The sequence below is a fragment of the Lycium ferocissimum genome, chromosome 7 (assembly GCF_029784015.1).
Source record: "Lycium ferocissimum isolate CSIRO_LF1 chromosome 7, AGI_CSIRO_Lferr_CH_V1, whole genome shotgun sequence".
NCBI lineage: Eukaryota > Viridiplantae > Streptophyta > Magnoliopsida > Solanales > Solanaceae > Lycium > Lycium ferocissimum.
The window spans coordinates 19,999,734-20,014,712 of record NC_081348.1 but is presented as its reverse complement, the minus strand read 5'-3'; the positions used below and the strand labels follow the sequence as shown (position 1 = coordinate 20,014,712).

Below are 14,979 nucleotides of genomic sequence, written 5' to 3'. Positions count from 1 at the left end.
TTACTGTTTGCTGATTGTCCATTTGAAAAACAAGGTTGTATAGATTTAAAATTACAGGAGGTGAAAAGGTTTATAACTTCAAATTTAACAATATGCTATTCGAAATTACTCAATTTTGCTCTCTGTTTCAGTCCTTTTTATACTCTTGCTGTTACTAAATAAATTTTACAAAAAATAGTGCAAATTTACCCTCATTTAAAATTCTATTAGGCGTCAAAATCAAGTTTGTTTGGGAGTTATTTCTCACACGGTCACGCAACTAACGGTGGTTGATAAGTTGGTATTTTATCCATTTATCTCTTCTTTAATTTTAGATTTTTGTTATGTTTACTTGAGAATAAGTGCATTCTTGTGGTTTCTTTCTTATTTTACGAGTTTATGTGATTTAGAAGTGATCGGAAAAGAAATGAAAGCAAAACAAGTCGATGCCAAATTGAAGAAAACGAAAAAAGTGGCTAAAAGTGCAAAAAGGACAGAACTGAATGTTTTGGGTTTTTTGGTCATATTTGGATGTTGGAAAATTGGAGAGCTATAAGAGCATGACTTGGGGGAAATTGGCCATATTTTCAAGCCTTGGAAGCTAGGGTTTCAACTTGATTCTTGAATAGAAGATTGGAGGCATTTTAATGGCTTATTTCTTAATCGGCATCCTTTCTTGATTTCTTGTGTGCTTCATGTTTGGATTGTTTTTATAAGTTAACTATAGTATTTGTTTTAATTTGGTGGTTGGTTGGCCGAAACAAAGTCGTTTTGTCATAAATAAGCCTTAAAAAAATAATTTATGAACTTTATTTTGAAACTTAGCTTATCTAAAGTAGCTATAAGTTGAAAATAAACATAAAGGTAAAAAATAATCGGATGTTTCATTATTTTTTTTTTTTTGCTTATAAGTACTTATTTTAAGCGCGTCAATGACTCTATGTATTAATATTCAAGTGTTTTATATTTTATTCTCTCACTTGAATCTTGTTTATGAGAATATTCATTATCAAGTGTTGAGTTAAATCTCTTATTTTGCTTATGCATTGAACAATTTTATTCATAACTTCTAATAAGTAGAGTCTTTGTTTCTTTAATTAATCTTGATCTTTAATGTTTGTTAAGGGAGCTCAGACATTTACTTCGATTTGAGCTCGGAAGAGGAAAATTGAGATTGGAAAGATTAATTAACAAATATTTGAGGCTTTAAACCTCATCTAATAACTTGAGCGAGGAATAGGATAGTTAACTTGAAGTTAAATTGATTGTGTTTAACTCACACTCTAAGGCTTGGAAAAGCTTAGAGTGAAATTGATTGATTTAGTTTGAAAACTTTCAATGAGATTTCAGAAATCATTGTCTATTAACATAAACTCGCTCTTAGTTGTAAAATTATAAAATATATTGGATGGTTACTTAAGAGTAATTTCTCTTGTTTTCCTTTGCTTGTGACGCGATTGATCACTTTACCCGCTTTCTAGTTATTTTTATCTTTGTTAGTTTTTAAATCAAAAATCAAATATCGAAAAAGTATTTGGCTTAGCTTAGTTGGTGATAAATCCTTTACTTTCTTAATCGTCTTTATAATGTTCTCTGTGGGATTCGATCCCGACTCATGGATTAATAAATTATATTCATCTACAATCGTGCACACTTTATAACTTTGAGGAGTGGATTTGGACGTTATCAATTTTATTGTTGTTGTCGAACAATTTGACGTATTTGAGTTAGTTTGGGATTTAAGCTTACTTGCTTTGGTCCAAACTTGTGAATATTTGTGTAATTATTTTCTTTGTCAGTTTTTGTAAATGACATCACATAATGAAAATTGATCGAATGATAATTGTTCATACTTTGATGACCCTTGTCCTTATTATGGAGGACCACACTCATGGCAGTGATTATCTTAGTGCGTCACTTTTATTTATCTCGTAATAAAATAGTCACCAATTAATAATAGTTATATAAGAAAGTCACTTTTCTTTGTTATGTAATAGAAAAGTCATTCAATTATTATTATGTCACCTATAAAGTCACTCAACCAATTAAAGTGATACGGCCGATAGATATTGTTGACGTAATTTTCTATTTGAAACCAATCTTCCAAAAGATTTAAAAAAAAAAAAAGGCCCATTTTAATCAGTCATTGAATTGACCGCTCCACTGCTCTGACCCACCTAAATTAAATTGGTTGAATATGTAAAAAGCCACATTCCTGTTCTCTCTCTCTCTCGCCAAAATTCGTCGATCCTCAGAATCAAAAAAATCTTACCGACAACATGTATACTATTTTTAAAAATATATTCTCACAGAAAAAATATTTGTTATAATGTAATCTAATATTTCTTAAACTTTCCGTAATTCCTCTCTTTTAATATAATATTTCAGCTTTCGATTTAAAATTTGGTATGGTCCAACAAGTTTTGTGTTTACTCAGTAACTCAAACAAAATTTAAACTTAAATTACATCAAAACTAACGCCATTCTTCAAAAATTCAATATACCAAATCATATATAGGAAATACTTGTTTTCATGGATTTCGTTATCTTTATTGTTGATGACATAGATTTTAGTGAAAGGCAATATTATGAGTCATTTTTAATTTGTATTATTTTCTTGAAAAAATCATATATATATTTTTTAATCTTACTATTGATAGAAGAAATATTTGGAGCACTAATTATATGTTTTATATTGTGCAGACCTTATATACAAAAGAGACTTGAAAATAAAAATAAAAATCATAAAAATCTAGATTGAAAAAAAAAAACAATTTTTGTTAGTTTGATTTGGTTATAAATTTAGCAAACTGACTGATTAATAATGTTTTTAAATAAGAAATCGAACTAACACGAATTATGTACACCTGTAATTTGAATGATTATCAAGTCAATTTTATGTGCAAGTGATTTTATGGGATAAAGTTGAAGGGAATTTGCCAATGCAACAAGCGTTTCAATTTCACCCAAGTAAATATATGATACGTGACAAAAAAAAATGGCCCATTTTAATCAGTCATTGAATTGACCGCTCCACTGCTCTGACCCACCTAAATTAAATTGGTTGAATATGTAGCCATGGATTCCTGTTCTCTCTCTCTCTCGCCAAAATTCGTCGAAATCAAAAAACCCGACAACATGTATACTATTTTTAAAAATATATTACACAGAAAAAATATTTGTTATAATGTAATCTAATATTTCTTAAACTTTCCGTAATTCCTCTCTTTTAATATAATATTTCAGGTTTGGATTTAAAATTTGGTATGGTCCAACAAGTTTAAGTGTTTACTCAGTAACTCAAACAAAATTTAAATTTAAATTACATCAAAACTAATGCTAACAAAAGAAATTCAATTACTTATATGGCTAATTAGTACTACTTGTTTTATGGATTTCGTTATCTTTATTGTTGATGACATAGATTTTAGTGAAAGGCAATATTATGAGTCATTTCTCAATTTGTATTATTTTCTTGAAAAACATCATATATATATTTTTTAATCTTACTAAGATAGAAGAAATATTTGGAGCACTAATTATATGTTTTATATTGTGCAGACCTTATTGGAAAAGAGACTTGAAAATAAAAAATAAACATCGTAAAAATCTAGATTGAAAAAAAAAAAACAATTTTGTTAGTTTGATTTGGTTATAAATTTAGCAAACTGACTGATTAATTTGTTTTGATAAATAAGAAATCGAACTAACACGAATTATGTACACCTGTAATTTGAATGATTATCAAGTCAATTTTATGTGCAAGTGATTTTATGGGATAAAGTTGAAGGGAATTTGCCTATGCAACAAGCGTTTCAATTTCACCCAAGTAAATAATGATACGTGACAAAAAATAATCCAAATTTCATCTTCAGTAGTGAAGAGAACTACTATGCAATCCTACATTACCCATTATACCGTTGAAGTAGAGTTAAAAGATGGGGTAGACTTGAAAACTATGAGATTTTGGAATTCTGAACCATGTACTTCCTCAAGAAAAACATTTTTACTTTATTTAGAAAAAGTTTTGAAGACTAATTTTTTAGTAACTAAATACTTTCGATTTTTAATAGCTTACCTTAACATTAGTACATTTTTTCTAATTTTTTTGCCAAGTACATTAAAACTATACACCATTAATATGGGCATTATAGTAAAATATACATTTTATTTAAACTATTCTTAAAATTCTTTTTGTTTAAAACTAAATGGAGGGAGTATATATGGAGGAAACTTTTTTTAATAAGTCAGTACTCATTAGTGTGAACATCTTCAGTTTTACATAATTTTGAGGAGCATGTTCGTAGTTTCAACGAAAAAGCTATTAGTTCGCCCTAAATTTTTTTTTACCTTTTCTTTTTCCTAAAATTTGACTTTCGTATATTTTATTTACCTTTCACTGGGAACGAATGATTTACGATAAATAAATAAGCATCACTAAAAATAATTACGTGGCTGAGTTCTTATTTGCATAATGTATGTACGTACCCCATATTAATGAGTAAAAGTTTTTTTGCTGAAGAGTATAAAGATTTAAAATATCACATATATATTAAAAAACATGGTTGAACTATACATTAAAAATTATGAAAATAATTACTATAAATTTCTAAAGACAATAAATATGATCCCATTTAGCTATTTTGAAGAAAATGACTTCTATCAATAAACGAGGGGAGTCAATTTTTAATGTACTTCTCAAGAAAAACATTCCTTTCGTTTATTTAGAAAAAAAAAAGAAGATAATTTTTAGTAACTAAATACTTCGAAATAGCTGTCCACTTAAGATTAGTCATTTTTTCTTTTTATTCAATGCAAAATATGGTATTCAGAGCTACTCGGATTTTAAGTTAGGTTATGAACTACGTACAATTCTTTTTGTTTATTAGGTTTTGAAAATACATATTAAAGGATTTTTTACATACATGCAAAGTTTGAAGATATTGAGGCTGGACAGTATTACAAAGAAATTAAAGGAAGACAATGAAACGCACTCAATGTTGATATCAATTCATAGCATATAAATTATTGTTAGTGCGAGGATGAATAGTGATAGGTAAATTTACCTGCGCTAAGCGCGCGATGACCCAGACAGTGAAAAGCTCCTTAATGGGCAAACCCGTTTGGGCTGCTTTTTTGAGCTCCGCCTTACAACCCGGACAATTCTCATATTGCTCTTTCTTATTCAACAGCGTCTCCTTCACCTCTTCGCTCGCCATTTTTATACAGCTCTTAGTTATAGAGTTTTCAGGAAGAAGAAGAAGAGGATGAGGAAGAATATATACATATGTATAAGCGAAAACAAAAGCGTTATTATATTGACCTCGTGTATCTCTCATGCACCACGTCTTTGTTTTCACTTCTTTAATTCGATGAATGATGACTATTCAAGTACCTTATTTAAATCGGGGATTTCCTCTGCTTCTCTCCACTCTTATGTACTCCCTCCGTTCCAATTTATGTATTTTAGTTTGATTAAGCACGGAGTTTAAGATATAAAGAAAGACTTTTAAATTTTATGATCTTAAATTAAAGATAAGTCTAATGTAAATAAATGTCATTTGTATCTTGTGGTTATAAGAAACATGGATGTTTGAATTGCATCGAAACAATCCTAAATATAGAAAGAGAGCATTTTTTTGGAGGCGAGAAAAAAAGAAAGTAAGATACTTAAATTGGGACGGAGGGAGCAGTTATCAAGAGATTTAGAATTATAACCTAAATCTGAATGTTGGCTCGTTTTTTTTTTTTTTATATTTGTCGTGAGTCTCGTGCTCTTTTTTGTATTTATACTAACCCGTATTAAATTTAGGTCCATCATCTTATCACGCATTCTCAACTAGCTTTTTTCATATACATACAGATTGGTGAAATATTATTATATATTCTCGTTTGTTGTTTATCTTATTTTAAATATTTTAAAAAGATTTATTGAAATTCCTCACAGATTTCATAGCTTCGTCCTTTACATCAATTATTAATCGTAAGAAAAAAGAAAGGAACACATCGTTGTAGAACTCTTGATGATCCTAAATGAATCGTGAATGAGTCAAGATACGACTTTTTGAAAATTGATATATTAAACTTCATCAAGCAAGATCCCAGAATCGTGTATTAGACTAATAATAATAGATTAATCTATAGATATTAAAATTTCTTACATGAACCCCATGTGACCAAAAGAAAAAAAAAGTACATCATAGTAATTGATTTTGTACATTTTCAGGGAAACTGGACCCCGCTATCTGCATTACACGACGCCACGTACGACAAAGGAAAAGAAAAGAAGTCTGTCTTGATGCAAAGCAATTAATTTGGTTATTGGAAATATCTTTGAAAATCTTTTCTAAAGAGATTATATTTAGCCATTTTTTTTCGTTCCTGTAAATTTATGGAACGAAAATAGATAGGAGGAGCAATTATAAATCCTCGAAATCAAGAGAGTGAATTTTGTTTTGACTTGCTAAGTGATATTAATAAGATAAAAAGTTTTCATTCATAACCATGATGTTAACAATGAGTTAAAAAGAAGAAGAAAACTGATGATAGGAGAACAATTTAGAATCTTTTAAGGCATATAAAAGTTGTTTTAGTAGCAATTGTTTTTTCTCCACATGAAAAAAAGTACCAAAATGGTTAACTTCTGCTTACTTCTAGGGGTGTTTGGGTCGTTTTTGGGTTAAAATCAAAACTAAACCAATTTAATCGATTTTTAAAATTATTAAAACTAAATTAAACCAAATATAAAACATAGCCATCGGTTTGGGTTGTAGTCAGTTTGGTTCGATTTTTGGTTTTTAAGAAAACTAACGGTATTTTTCTCTTTCATGTTTTTTTTCTACAATTAGGAGAGAATTTTCTATCATTTTCTAACTTATAGTTCATTATTACCCTTTTATTGTGGTAGCTGTATTTTTCTTGGATTATGAAGAAAATGTCTTAGGATCTACAAGTTTTAATTAAGTGAAAAAAGTTTATAAGAAATACCAAAAAATAAATCTAGGTAAATCTCATAGTTTTTTTTTTTTTTTTTTTTTTTTGAATAAATGAGTTTAAATTCATGGATTTCTTTTCTTAAAATAGGCTTAAGGTATAGAGTTCCTTAGCCTATTAGAGATAAATAAAATTTTGCTAAAATAGTATACAAATTATTTAAAAGTATATATAAAAATTAATACATTGTATATATATAATTATAAAAATTATGTATAAAATTTGTCGATTCGTTTATTTTTCTTCGGTTTGCTTTTATTAAAACCAAAACCAAACCAAATATTATCGATCTTTACAAATTTAAAATCAAAAACAAACTCGACCCAAATAAATATCAATTTATTTAATTAGTTTGATTCGATTCGATTTTCTATTTGAATCGATTTTCAACCAAACCGTGAACACCCTTACTTCTCTACCACCACTAGGGGCAGCTAAGCCGTGCTGAGAACGGCCCAATCCAAATGTAATATCAACATTATTTTGGGGAAAGTTGAAGATTGACACACTAAGTAGGCGTCAATTTTCAGTGTTTTTGTGACATTGAATAAAATTTCAATTTAGTTTCAAATCCCAAATTCTCTTAAAAGATAGGATTTCAATTCCAAATTTGTGATTTCAATTTTTAAAAAATTTAAAACCTGACCCATAAGTTATATTTTGTAACAAAAAAAGATTCATAATTTAAGTTTTCTTAAAAATGCCTTTTATTTTCTTTAAAATGTAATTTAAAAGTGATGTCCACAGTAGTGAAAAAGTTTCTCTATTATATTGTTAAATGGTTGATATTATTATTCGTGAGATAAGATAAAATGGGGGCTTGAAATTTTGATCAATGTAAAATATAACTTTGATAAATTGTTTTTATCACTTTTGTCACCTATAGATCAATGATGTCAATTTTCTTTATAGAAACATAATTGGGTGGTCTTGTTACAGATGTAATACTAAGAATAAGTATTTGGCTTTTATTATTGTGTTCATCATAAATAACAGAAAATATTATTCGGACATTAACGTATTGAAGGTGAACTTGCAAAGCCCTTACAATGAGATATTGTAACAACCAATAGAAAAAAAATTACAAAAGTATTTATCAGAAAGGGCTAAAATTATGAGTCCGCAACTTAAATGACTCAAAAAGTGGGTTTGTGAACATAAATAACGGCAAAAAAAAAAAAAAAAGTGACAAAAGTGCCTTTTACTACAAGACTAATTCAAAAAAAAAGACTACAATGCCAAATTAGTGCGCAAAAGGCATTTAATAAAACGCCCCACCATCTTTCACACACAATCGGTCCCCCACCAATTTAATAATTAAAAAAAAAAAAAACAGCCATTAAAAGGCCGAAGTCCCACCTTCCAAAAACGTCATTTTCGTGTTATTTTTTAACCCGAAATATTCTTGGATATTCGAGTCGAACAATGTTTAAACTTGAATTTTGGAATAAAGCAGCGTAGAACTCAATTTTAAAAACTCAAAAACAACTTTTAATCTAGATATTTTACTATGAATTTTCTATTACAGTATTTCAATATATTATTATCCTAAGAATGATTAATGTTTAATAGTTGCGGATTTCGAGAAAAAAAAATATTACGCCAACAAACGGCTGGACAGTGCCTTTTTTTCGTTTTTTTTTTTAATTTTTTTTATTTTTTAATTATTTGATTAGCTAATTGTTAATTATTTATTAATGATATGTTAATCTTTAATTATTTGTTAATTGTTTGATTAGCTAATTATTAATTATTTGATAATGATATGTTAATCTTTAATTTTTTGTTAATTGTTTGATTATAGGAAAATATACTAATCTCCTAATAATATATTTATTTATTTGTAAAATTGTTTAATCCATGTTAATTATTAATGTGCTAATTAGTTATCTAATTTTATGTGTTAATCTAATTTTATTTGCTAATTAGTTATCAAATTTTATGTGCTAATTAGTTATCTAATTTTATGTGTTAATGTGCTAACTAGTGGTCTAATTAATCATCAATTGTTAATTAGAAATAGTTAAACCTTACTATCCTTAATATTATATTTGTTAGTTAATTGTAGTTAATTCTTGGTTTAGGATTGAACATCCTTAGTTTAAGATTAAAAATATCATTAATATAATATTAGTTAGTTAATTGTAGTTAGTATAATAATTAATTAACAATTATTAATTCGCAAATTTAGATAGTTAATATAATTTCCCGTTAAAGGATTATTTAGTTAGTATAATTTTTTGATAAAGGATTACATAATTAATATTACATGTTAATGATAATTAAAAATTATTAATACAACACTTCCATTGATCCTAACCTTCTTCATCCGAGTCTCCCGATGATCAGATTTCTTATCTCGGGCAAATACCATAGGTCCCGGCTATTATGGGATGAGGTGATAGATTCAGTACGTTGTTCCATCCCGCAGGGTGGAACACGCTGATCTTTAAAATTTACTCTCACATCGTCGCGTATTAGATATCTTTATCGGTCAGATCTACCATCGTTGGGCTGACTGGTGGTCTGACATGATGAAGACTCTTGTGACGCTATGATTGGTATGGAACCGAGACCCACACATTTCGTCTCTTGTCTTGGTGACCACTATTACGCTTACAGCATGTGGGGTCGTATATGGTCTCGCGGTGCAGACGGACGCCCATTATACATTTGAGAAGCCTCCCAGTGACTCAAATTTCCAGCGATGGTAGTTGCCTTACCAGGGAAGGAAGGATGATCATGACATAGATCATCCTATTATTAAGAGTAAGAAGGGGGATGGAGAAGGACGGTGGTGGATGGAGATTATCTGGCTGTCCTATGGAGACAAATAAAATTTTACATTTATGTTAATATTATATTTTTGCGGTATTATTTTCTTAATGATAATTAGTTATCTTAGTCTTTATTATAGTTTATTAATAACTTTCGTTAGACGTCCTAAATTAATTATGAAAAAAAAACTCGAAGATATTCGAAATAAAGTAATGCCTTGACTGAATAATAAAACGCTTAAATCAAAATCTTATAAAACAAAACACTTAAACCTAAAGATAACATGTTTTCAAACAAACAAAACTTACTTCGGGGCACTTTACAACTCCTAAAACGACTATCCAAACGTTTAGGATACTTGATGTATTGAGCCTACACTATTGTTTACGAGGAAAAGATATACAGTTATATAAAATATTGATATTACAGCTTTTGAAACGACTAATCTTTGATCAAAGTATGAAAAAAACATGAAATTTCAAAACTTTGAAATTACACAAAGTGTTGTGAAAATGAAAATAACCCTATGTTACGAAAATTAGTGTGCAATACGACTTTCAATAATTAATCACGGTTAAGTGCGCATAATTAATTTAACGCGCGAATACTTTTGTCACTTTTTTTTTTGCCGTTATTTATGTTCACAAACCCATTTTTTGGGTCATTTAAATTGCAGACTCTACAAGAGAAGTTATAAAGTAGGGGAAAGTAAGAGACGTGTTAAAATAGAAAACTTAAATGGGGCCCAGATGTTTTAGTATGTGTGTTGGAATTTATTTGTGACTGGAGAGAATCTGGCCCCTACAATTTCAGGGAATTCAAGTCTCAAGAGAGCTGCAATAACTCTTTTTGTTAGCCAGTAAATTCATTTTATCTTCAATCACAATAATACCCCTGTCAACCCAAATTGTATAAGTGGGAATAGGAGGGCTTTTTTGTCAATTCACATTGACATGAAGCTCCTCAATTCCCTCTTATTCATAATACTAGCAAATCAACATGCTCGATGCGGTAAAACAAATATTATTAAATTTAGTTCTCGCTTTATTTAGTTTTAAGGTTTATATTTTGTAAGCTCTTTATAACGGTCAAATTGTTATTATACTCTCTTCAACCACTTTTACTTGTCTATCATGCTACAAAATAAATTTTTGCTTTTACTTGTCCACTTTAGCATATTAAGAGAAAAATAACTTCTTTTTCCTACCTTAGCATTATTTACTCATTCGAAAGCATTTTCCAAGTCCATTAAGACTATATACCAATTAATATGGGTATCATGATAAAATAAGCACTTCATTTATTATTTCTTTAGGGGTTCACAAAGTCCGTTGTGGACAAATAAAGTGAAAGGGAGGGGTGTATAGCAGCATATACAAAATATATTTTACGTACTATCACTTTAGTCATAATTTTAAAAAAATGAGTTTACAAATTAGATATTCCTTCTAACGTTAACGTTAATTCAAGTAAGTTCCATCTGTTTTAAACCATTTTCTTTTGAACATATGATGGAAGTCTTTCGGATGGAAAGAGTTGTACTTTTTCCTTATTGTCATATCAATAAAAGTTGTTCATCGCTAGGAAAAGGAAAATTAGTAAGAATATGAGAAAAATTAATATTTTGATTTCAACTTTTCCTTTAAATTGTTTAATAATTGATATGTATCCCAATAAGTTGATATCCCTCGCGTTAACTGATTGTTTAGACCTAAACATAAAAACCATAGTTGTATATGTTGGATTTTATAAAGGCAAAACTAATAAAATATTTTATGAAACTAATTAAACAAAAAAAATGTTAATAAGGGGTAAATTAATTATATTATAAATTTTGATATTAATAATTATAGATTACAAAAATCGTTACAAATAGATCAAAATTAGAAAGATTAACGTAATAGTGTAAATCCCATAATTTTAATCCCTAGATAAAATTCTCAAATGAAATATAAAGTAATAAATTTTAGGGTTACTAAATGCGTATAATTAAAGGAGATGGCATATCTAATGTGGTTAACTTAACTACCTAATAGACAAATTAAAACACAACGATTTTTACTTTTTTTCAAAATTTGAATCAAAGGTGTCTAATTGAAACACTTTATTAAGAATTGAGGTGTTCAATTGGAACAAGACTTAGAGCCCGTTTGGATTGACTTATATGTTGCCTATAAAGTTTTTATTTTTTAAGTGTTTGGTTAGTAAGAAGTTTAAATTTTGTCTTAAAATAAGCCCAAAAAATTAATTGGACGTTTAGCTTGGCTTATCTAAAGTTAGTTTATAAAAAGTAAAAAAAATAAGTTAGACTACCCTAACTTTTTTTTTTTTGCTTATAATTTCTTTTAAGTCCATCCAACAAAGTTAACTTATTTTTTTTGCTTATTTTTGACAAAATGGGCTTAAATATTAACTTAAACAAACACTCAAAAAATGTTTCAAAAGCAATGAACTTATAAACCAAGCCAAAACGCTCTTAGTTTGAGTATTTAAGTGAAATATAATGACAAGTTTAAAAGGCTGGCCATGTATAAAGACTAAATTTTTTGCAAAGAAGAATAAAATAATTAATAGGATGTAAAATCGGATAACAGAGCAAAGAAGAATTAATGAAAAAAATCCACAAAGGGAACACGTGTACCAATAACATAAAAGTGTACTGTGTACACTATACGTGCCTTTATAGAAAGGGTACACATGGTATAAAAAGCTTGAGGATAAAAATGTAATGAAGAATTGAAAAGTATTCTTAAGAAAGCACATTGTACAACTCTAACTGCATGTGTTCGTCCACCTTTCCCGCTTATATATAATAGAAATAATAACTAGTTGGGTGATAGCCCGTGCTCAAGCCTAGCTTGAATGATTTGGATGAATAGTTATTCTAAAGAGTGATAATTGAAAATATAATAAGTATTTGTAAAATAATTGAAAAACAATAATAACTCAAAGAAGCATAGATATTTGATTCTGTTTTTCCTTCTCTGCTTCTTGTGTTCTGTTCTTCTTTTTCTTTCTCCATGGTATCCCCTTCATGTCCACTAAATTCAATCTGCATTCATCCCAAAAGTCATAGGCATAGAGTTTACAAGAAATATTTTAACAATAATTTCTTTGTATTGCAAAGGATAAAACGTAGCAACAATTCGAAGATAAAGGAGTCGGAGTTAATTGTCAAAAGTGAAGCTTCAGTGTGTCCACTATAATGGCTGACATAACTTGGTGGCTAAAGTCACGTGTAAGGCTCTAAATTAAAGAGGACAGAAGATGAGCAAACTCGTCTACATGACCAAAAGTTTATGAAAAGGCTACAGTACTAATACAAACTTTAACCAATCAAAATAGCAGAAAAGTACGAAATGTCAACTCTATCCTTTGGAGAGCAAATTCCCCAAGGTACCCCTACTACCCCAAGCAGTTCTCGTTCGCCGCAGCTTACATACATATAATATTGACCCCGGATGTTAGGAATTAAAATGAGGATACATGTGATTTAACTATAATTAAATCATCGATCATAAATGGATGTAGGTAACTTTAACGGGTGTTTATATCAAATCATATAAATTTAATTAGTTATTATAGCTAAGTGATTTAACAAGGTGAGAATACAAGTAAATCACCCATGATTAAGTGTTATAAGTCTATGTACAAGCAGATGACATACATTTATTAACTTAGTGTAATCAAGGTCAGATTTACTTGTAACTCAGGGGTTATCCGAACCCCCTTTGTCGGACAATATACTAAATATATAGATCAAATTTTTATTTTATGTGTATATATCAACTGTTGAACCCCCTTAACACAAATTAAAAGTTTACCTTAATGATAGAGGGGTTTCTAATTTTCATAGATCACCTAGATTGAGTCTCATTGACAACAATCCTCTTTGATTTTTTGAACCCCCAGCAAAAAATCATTTTAACCTTTTAAAATGATCTTCTTTATACCATATTACTTACAAATCATTTTAAACTTTTAAAAACTTTTACTCCCATTAAATGTTTATACCACACTAATAAATACAACTATATCTCCTATATGCACATTTATCACTTAAACATGGTTAATTGATATGTTTTTTACGTTTAATTGTTAAAATTAAATTATTTAATTTGATTTAAACATTTGGTGTGAAAAAATGTGTACCTTAAACTTTTGATAGACGCATGAAGAAAATATTTATCTCTCCTCGAAATGATTATTGAACAATCGAAAGACTTCTTTTAGAACACTGTATATATCATTTATTAAAAAGATTTGGAAAAAATAATAATTCATGTTTTCTTAACACTTATTTTGGACCAATATTTATATACAATCAAAGGATGTGGTGTGACGGATGAGACTGTTCCTCCCTTAACTAGAGGTCTCGAGGTCGAGCCCTTGGTATGAAAAAATTCTTGGTAGGAAGCGCTTGCCTAGAATAGGCCCTACGCGACACTAATCCGAATATAGTCGGGCTCCAATACGGCTACCGAATATCGGTGAAAAACCAAAAAAAGAAAGAGAAAAAAAAACAATAGTCAAATGCAATTATTTTTTCGGGAAAATTTCAATAATGTACAATCCAACATAAGAAATTACAATTACCTAGCCGTATTTTTAATTTACATCCGCATAGCCACTTTTTCACCGTATACACATTATACAGCAATATACAACTTTATACACCCTAGTAGATAATGTATCAACGTTGTATAAAAGCATATATACAATATTATACAATAGTATACAACTTTATACAGTTACTAGAGACAATGTATCAATCTTGTATAAGAGATGTTCATACACACTTTTACACTGTTATACAAAATTATACAACCTTATACAAAAATATATTTCCCCTACTCCACCATTGTACCACCGCAATGGGCGTCACTTACTTCCCCTGCCATCTCCCACCGCCGGAGATATTCATATGTGCTTGAATTTTCCAAAAAAGGTGGAAAGACCTTGATTTCCTATTCAATTACAAAATCTTTGTTTCAACACAGTTCAGAGCCTAATCCTAATCTTTGATAGCAATAAAGTTGGTCTGGTATTCAAATTGGTGAACATTACAGCTTTGAACTCACCAACCATGGAAACGGTCATCTAGAGATTTCACACCGCCGATCCAGTTCGGTTCCTTCGCCTTCATCCTCCTCTGTCGCCGATCCAAGTTTGTGGCTATGTCCGGAAAAAAAAACAAAAATGAGCTAAAACGGGTAATTATTTTCCCCT

At 29.2% G+C, this 14,979-nt stretch overlaps 1 protein-coding gene across 4 annotated transcripts in view; it reads right to left on the bottom strand.

The window, feature by feature from the left end:
- Window positions 1-14,979, bottom strand: part of LOC132063679 (protein ZINC INDUCED FACILITATOR-LIKE 1-like) — a 116,628-nt gene that overhangs the window by 84,832 nt on the left and 16,817 nt on the right. The gene's annotated exons all lie outside the window — the stretch shown is intronic.